The 7701-nt window shown below is 41.9% G+C and overlaps 1 pseudogene; it reads left to right on the forward strand.

The window, feature by feature from the left end:
- Positions 1-292: 292 nt before the first annotated feature.
- The window catches only part of LOC102488120 (double zinc ribbon and ankyrin repeat-containing protein 1-like), a 19884-nt pseudogene continuing 12475 nt past the window's right edge, over positions 293-7701 (forward strand).

Below are 7701 nucleotides of genomic sequence, written 5' to 3' on the forward strand. Positions count from 1 at the left end.
CAAGGGCAGGCTGGACCACATCACTATGTCCCTTGGGACACTTGGTATTATACCTGGCAGAGGTTCAGTGCACCATACATCCTTGCTGGGTGAATTCTGCTGCATCGACTCTGATGATGCTTCTTCAAAAGCTGATATTCCCAACATCACTGAAGATGTTATTTTTGCCAAAAAATATTTAACCTGATTTTCATGAAGCCTCTTGACCTAATGAACAACTCATAGAAAATACAGAGGCTGGTTTGTGGTAATCCCAGCTGCTGCGAAGGAGGAGGCTAGCGGCAGAGAGAAAATGACTGCTGATTCAGTGTGTGTCCCTCAGATCATACCACTGCGAGTGCCTCAGCCTGGGAAAGCTAAGCGTGAAATTGTTAATAATACACTTTTGGAAATGAAATCTGACACCCCAAATGTCAACATATATCATACTGTGGATGGCAGCAAACCTGAATTTTTAAAGAGAATTGGTTATGGTGAAAATAATACATTTACGTACACCAAACCTATTACTCTGCCTCATGGAAAAATACAAAGTAAAGCTATTGCAGTCTCTAAAGATTGTAGACAGAGTGGGATTGTCCAGAGGTATTTCAGGTAGACTATAAATCACCAAATACAGCCTCTTCCGAAGACAATGATGAAAATATTCTCAAAGTTTCTTCAAAGCAGGAACTAAAAAATGGATTGATTGGATCAAAACTAAGGAAGAAAAATAAGAACATTGAAAATAGACACAGTTAGAATGTTAACCTTAGAAAGTTTCCAGGTGAAAGAACTGACTCTAAAACCTTGAAGGATCTTGGCTTCTCAGAGAATCCACAGGAAATCCCAGCTTCCCTTGAAGGATCAAGTTCTAGACCATCCACTCACCAGTCCCAGTCTCCTGGTTTTACACACACAACTGGCCAGAAGGGTCTGACAAGCACAGAGATCATGAGAATTCAAAGGGAGACAGACTTTCTTAAGTGTGTCCACTGCCTTGCCCCCCCACCCGTCTGAACCCTTTGCTCGCTTCCATCAAGAATGTGGCTCTCCTGTACCTCCCATATTTGGCTGTCTTCCATCCCTGGAAGGAGCTCAGATGGGCTTATGTCTAGAATGCCTGGTACCCACGAACATGCCCATCTGTGTGGTGCGCAAGGCCCCTCTGGCTCCACAGCTGCAGTTGCGAGCCCACCTCCGCTGGAAGGAGAAGATAATCACTGGGTCTGTGGCGCCGGGAGTCCTGCTCACCTGAGACACTGTGTCACCTGTAAGGGCGTCCTGTCTTCATCCAAAGAGTCTGGAATTCCGGCTGGCTACTCTGTTCGCCCTAAAAGTGGGGCCAACAATCGCCTGACTGCCTGATTCTGTGACTCCTGTGGTATTTATGTGAAGTCCTTGGCAGCACTTAGCTTGAACAGCAGCCTGGCTCTAGTTACTGGGGAACATCACCCTTTCTCTGAGCCCCCGTCTGCTTGGCAATCCTTAAATGTTCTTTGCCCAAATCTGATGCTGGAACTAAGAAGGAGGTCGGCACACAGACTGTTGAATTGTTCTATCCGTCCAGCAAGCTACCTGCCAAAAAGGAACTGGAAATGGCTTCTCGAAAACAGAGCCAGGAGAAAATGAGCGACCACAAACCTCTCCTCACAGCAGTCAGCCCGAAAAGAAGATTCTGGCAAAAACAGTTGGAGCACATCTCTGCTCACCTCAAGTCTTATGCTCAGAATAACCCTGAATTCCGGGCCTTTATTGCAGAACCCAGGATGGGAAAACTTGTCTCTGCCACTGTCCATGAAGATGGGTATGAAGTTAGCATCAAGCTGAATTCTATTCAAGTGTCAAATAAGAACCTTTACCTCAACAAGGCGGTGAATTTCAGCGACCATTTTCTGAGCAGCAGTGGGCTGTACGGCAGCAGGTCCAGCTTGGGGAGTGACTATAGCCAGAGTACCTCAGATACCACTGAAAAAGTCAACAGGACAAGGAATTTCCAGACCAAGAAGTTTCAAGAGAAGACTACATGGGAGTCCAGCGACATAGCCATTATGCCAACTGCTGGTCCTTCCTCTTTTATCACTTTTATTCAACATTTTCCTGTGGTCCTAGCCTGTGCAAAAAGTCAAGAAAAGAGAAAAAAAAAAAAACATGCACTATGGAAAAAAGTAAAACATGATTGTGAGCATAGTAAATTTCAAGGAGTCTACAGAAAAGCTACTTGAAAGTGAAACTAGCTGGGATTGGCAGGTGGCATGGTGGTTAGAGGCACCAGACTCCCACATGGCCAACCGCAGTTCGAGTCCTAGACTTCATAGCTTGTTTTCTCACTTTCCCTCTCTCTCTCTCTTGCTCTATAAAAAAAAATAAAGTTAAATAAAGTAATTCTTTTAAAAAAAAAAAAAGAAAGTGAAACTAGCAAGGACACAGAACACAAAGTCATAACTTACAAAACTCAATTGTACATCTATATATCAGTACAGACACTGGAAAACAAAATAAAAATAAAATTTACAATATCAAAGACTAATTAATGTTTTAGAATAAAGTGTGCGTTTGTGTGTGTGCATGCTTGAAAATTTGCAAATTGAGAAATCCAATTAAAGTATGGGTTTATCTGGGTGCAAGAATTTCTTAAATCCATGCATAGTTTTTCCATATGCATTTTCCAAGAATTTTTGAAGATTATACACACACACACACATCATGTCCTAAAAACTGCAAAATAGTTCTAAAAGAAATTAAACAAGCCCCAAATGCATACAGAGGATCAAAAGAGCTAAGATCATCTTGACAAAGAACAATGTGGAGGACTTGCATGGCTGATTTCAAGACCTACTGTAAATGATAGTAATGTTGGCTTAGGATAGACATACAGATCAGCAGACGAGAACAGAGTTCAGGAATAGACATACATATATACAGCCAAATACAATGTGTGATCCTAAATTAAGTGCCGATGTGGCAAAACAAAATCACAAAAGATATATTTAGAATGTTTGGGAAATTTGGAATGTGGTTGGTTATTAAATAACATTATTTATAGAATGATTGTTAGTCTTCTTAGGCATGATAATGGCATTCAGGTTAGATAGAAGCATCTAACTTCTTGTTCTTAGGAGTTCCATGCAATGCATTTAGAAATGAACTATTGCGATGTCTGCAATTTACTTGTAAATGGCTCAATAACAACAAAAATATGCGCATGAATACATGCTGAGAGATGAAACAAATCTGTCAAATATTTGAACAATTGAAGGAGGTGGAGGATATATAGATTTTCATCTTTTCTGACTTGTCCATATGTTCCTAAACTTTCTAAATAATACTATAAACTGGAGGGAGAAAAGTTGATGTTGAGGTGTTTCAGTTTGCCCTGAAGTCTACAGATTCTTTCTTAGAAAAGGATACTTAGGAAGATGCAGGCTTCGATCCTCTAAGTGCTGGTGTTTGAACAGAATCCCAGGGATAAACAGCAGGATGAGTGCTAGCAGGAAAGTCATGCTGGGATGGAATGTCCTGGTTAGAGCAAGGGCAGTTTACTGACTTTTTTGGGTGGTGGCTGGGACAGGGAGGGTCTCAACATGCTGGTTCAGGACCACCAGGGCTGTGGGCAGTGGTGGGCAGCATCTGGGCCACTTCTTTGCTACCCTTTCTGGGAGAAAGGTAAATGGTTAACTAGTCACCCAGCCCTGCATTCTTCAACTCTGCACAGAGAGCTCCCTGGCGAAATTCTGCCAGCCAAGCTAAAAGTCTCTCAGCAAAGGCATGGGACAAGCAAGGCCCAGGTGACCCTCTTTGCTAAACAGTGAAAATAATCAGTTCACATAGGCACTTTATAAAAGGCTGTGCATACATATGCAAAAATGTCTCTGGCAGACCTCCAACTCCCTGCCTTTTTTTTTTTTTTAAATGGCCAGGTCACAGTTCCCTCTCCTCCATTCTCCTCTTGGGATTTTGGGCATGCACACCCACCCAGCATGTTTTTCAAGTCACTGGGTCTAGGATTTGAACAATGTGGTTGGCCATGTGGAATCCAGCTGCCTTACTCTCCACATTACCAGCTATCCCAAACTCCCTGCTATTCTGAGATACTGCCCAGAGCCTCAGACAGGGGAGGTCTTGGAGGTAATGAGGAAAGGGTATGGAGTGTGGAAATGCTTCCTTAGGAATGTGCATCTTTGGTCAGCAGACTCTGGGACCAGTAAATGGGAGGGCAATAGAATCTATGGACGAGGAGAGAAAGAAAACAGTGAGGTCCACTCCTTGATGGGTAGGGGACCTGAGTCAGAGGAACATGTGACAGATGATGTGTGATGTTAAAGAAACATCCCAGGAGTTAAGGACTGCAAAAAGGTACAGGGCACAATTCTGTCAAGAAGTTTGACTCAATCTGTGACAGCTGGGAAGAGGCCTCAAGTAGTGGAACGGAGGAGAGGGCTTTGCTTGTTAGTGTCTGGAGGCCCAAGTGCGTATGAAGAGGCAAGGATGGGGTGACAGGAAGTTAAAAGGTCAAGGAAGGATGGGATGAGATCCTAACCCAGGCAGTAGGCAACTAAGCAAGAAAAGACTTCCCTGAGGTGTGAGGGAAGGAAGAGGAGGGGCAAAGACTTGGAGGTGTTTTGAGATCCCAGAGGACTCCAGTGCCACACAGCTGGCTTCTCTACAATTGCTTATGCATCTTCAAAAATGAGAACAGAAACCACAAATCTCATTTTATGTATGAATACATAGTTAGACTGACTTTTAATTTCAGTTCATTCAGAGAGAGAGAGAGTCAGAGTGAGACAAAAGAAATAAAGAAATGGGCATGTGTATGGATAGTGGGGTTTTTTTGTTTTTTTTTGGTTAAAAAACCAGCCACTCCGTTTATTTGCTGACCAGATTACAAAAATAATTATAGTGACTGCCTTTAGTTCATCCTTCTAATAAGTCTGTTGATCTGGTCTTCCCTGTTGTCAGCATCTCCACCTTTTACAAAATGGTTGGTCTTTTTCTTCATTATACCTTGTAAAGAAAGTAATTTGAAGGGCCACAGGAAGTTATTTGCTTCTTTGAAGTGTTTTCCAACAGTATAGATTTTATGAATCAGATCCTCCATGTAGATGATGCAAAATTTACCAAGAGATCAAGCAATCAAAGAGTTATCTGTCAAAACAATTTGCTTCTTATTGATTTTGCCATAACCACGCTTGTAATTAGTTCATTTACTGACTTTGGGTTCGGGTACCCCCATGCAATTGTGGCTCCACAATTCTCAGCATGTTAACTGAGGCCTTGTTGAGCTTAACAAAGGTGCCATTGAAGATCTGGCCAAGATGAAGAAGCTGCAACACCTTTCAAACCTTTGGGCTCACTCCACTGATACCTCTGATCCTGAAGACAAACGCCAGTTTGGGTTCTGCAGGTACATAGAAGTTGCCAGCTTTTCCTGCCATCCTGGCCAGGCGAATCTCAGTTTGTACATCTGTCTATATTCCTTAAGATAGTGCTCAGATTTTTCGTAGATAAGCTTCCTCCTTGCCTTTTGAAGCATCTTTTGAGCAAACGTTTTTCTCAGGCGCTTGATCTTCAGCTCCACACAATTCCTTCACTTTTTCTTAAGGGTTTCTGGCATGGCAGGCACCCTTTTCTTGGTGGCTTCCACCATAGCAGGAGCCTTTTTCTTGGTTTCTACCGCAGCAGGAACTTTCTTTTTCTTGTTTTGAATGCCCTCCATGGTCTCAACTGGAAAAGAGGATTGGATAGTCTTGAGATGATGAGCAAAGTGAAGCTATGGAATGATCAAAAGACATGAGGAGGGGCCAACAGGTGGTGTGGTGGTGGTTAAGGCAAGCTAAGTCAATACATTTTGGTCTATACATCTGCTTTAAAAATATGTTTCTCATTTGACTTGGATATTTTCTTGAGAAGAGACCAGCAAAACAGGTGGAGCAAGGTTTGTTTTATAAACATTTAATGACCTCATATGTGCAAGACTTCATATTAGTGTCCATACAGATATTAAAAATGATTAAGAGGAGAGAGAGGCTCTATCCCTGTGGCAGAATGGCTAGTGACACACAAAGGCTGTGAAGCAGTTTGTGGCAGTGAGTCTGTGCCGAGGAGGTGTGGCCAACACACTCTAAACCATATATCCAAGCTACATAGGTTTGAGGTTCACAGGTAGCAATTACCCAGAAGAAGGTGCTTTTAAATAGACTCTAGATTATGGTTTTTCTTGAGTGAAGATGATGCTGACTTAAGGCTACAGAGGTCAGTGAAACTCTTGCCACTCCTGTGGTCATTTGCTACTAGCAAGTCCCTGTAGTGGCTGCCGTAGTTAACACTTAATAGCTTCGTTATCAACCCCTAGTCTGAAATCTGAAATGCTCCCAAATTGGAAACTTTTAAGCACCAAAATGAAGCCACAAGTGGAAAATTCCACACCATACTTCACGTAAGCAGTTACAGTCAAACGCTGCAATACAAAAATATTGCCTAAAATTACCTTCAGGATATGTGGAAAAGGTATATATCAAACATAAATGAATTTCGTGTTTAGACTGGGTCCCATCCCCAGGATATCTCATGTTATATATATGTAAGTATTCCAAAATTAAAAAAAAAAATCCAGAATCCAAAATATTTCTAGTCCCAAGCATTTTGGATAAGGAATCCTCACCCACATTTGGAGCTATAATAGAGCTTCCTTGGAGAAGTCCACAAATGAGGGACATAATATTGCCTTCTGAGAGTTAAACCTAAAACAAAATCAACACAATGAATGAAATAGAAATAAGTGCATTTACTGTACGGAGACAATGGTTCTTAGGTATGACAGTGCGCACATGTGCATTCCCAGGGATGTGTGGCTTCTCAGGCCACACACTTTGCTGGATATCCTGCCCTTTACCCTCTAGCTACCAAAATGTTGCCAGCTTTCTAGGCTCTGTTCAAGTGCTACCTCTCCATGGACCCTTCTTTCCTGATCCCCTCAGTCAAATCAATAACTCTTTTCTCTACGCTCTAAAAGTAGCATGTTTAATTTTGTCATAGTTCGTATTTTAGTCTATCTTGGAGCAAGCACAGTTGTAGCTCCATGCGAATCCTCTCTACTACAATGGAAACTCATTGACTGTAGGAATCAGGTCTTACTCAACACTCTATGACTATCATTGGTGTTATGGTTTGGATAATGGTTTGTTCCCCAATGCTCACTTTTTAAATTTGATTGTTCCCTAAAAATGATAAATTGGTGCTTGATTATATTATAATAATGTTAAATGAAAAATTAATTTCTTTGTGGTGGTCCCGGGATCGAGTCTTTGGGTGTGATAAAGTCCTTAGGGCAGGGCTCCCATGATTGAGTTCTAATGTACGGAAAGAGAGGAAATGAGGCATGCAGAGGACGCGTGGACATAGATCATGCTCTGCTCAGCTAAAAGTTCTGCCTTCTGCCATTTTGTCATGTCTTTGGATTTCCCAGTCACCAGAATTGTGAGTTTTGTAAATGAACCTTTATTTTCTTCATAAATTACCCAGTCTCAGGTATTTCTGTTAGTAATGCAATAATAAACTAGGACAATGTGTGGTCAATAAATGTTATTAAATGAAAAACTGAGTGAATGAAGGAGAGTTAACCCATTCACTATGCACTGGGGCCTGGAGGCCAATTCCAGGAGGGCACATTACTAGAAAGAATGCACTCTTTGCAACAGCTACTCACATCACTACGAGATT

The sequence above is a fragment of the Tupaia chinensis genome, unplaced genomic scaffold (genome assembly GCF_000334495.1).
Source record: "Tupaia chinensis unplaced genomic scaffold, TupChi_1.0 Scaffold145717_1, whole genome shotgun sequence".
In the NCBI taxonomy this organism is placed as follows: domain Eukaryota; kingdom Metazoa; phylum Chordata; class Mammalia; order Scandentia; family Tupaiidae; genus Tupaia; species Tupaia belangeri.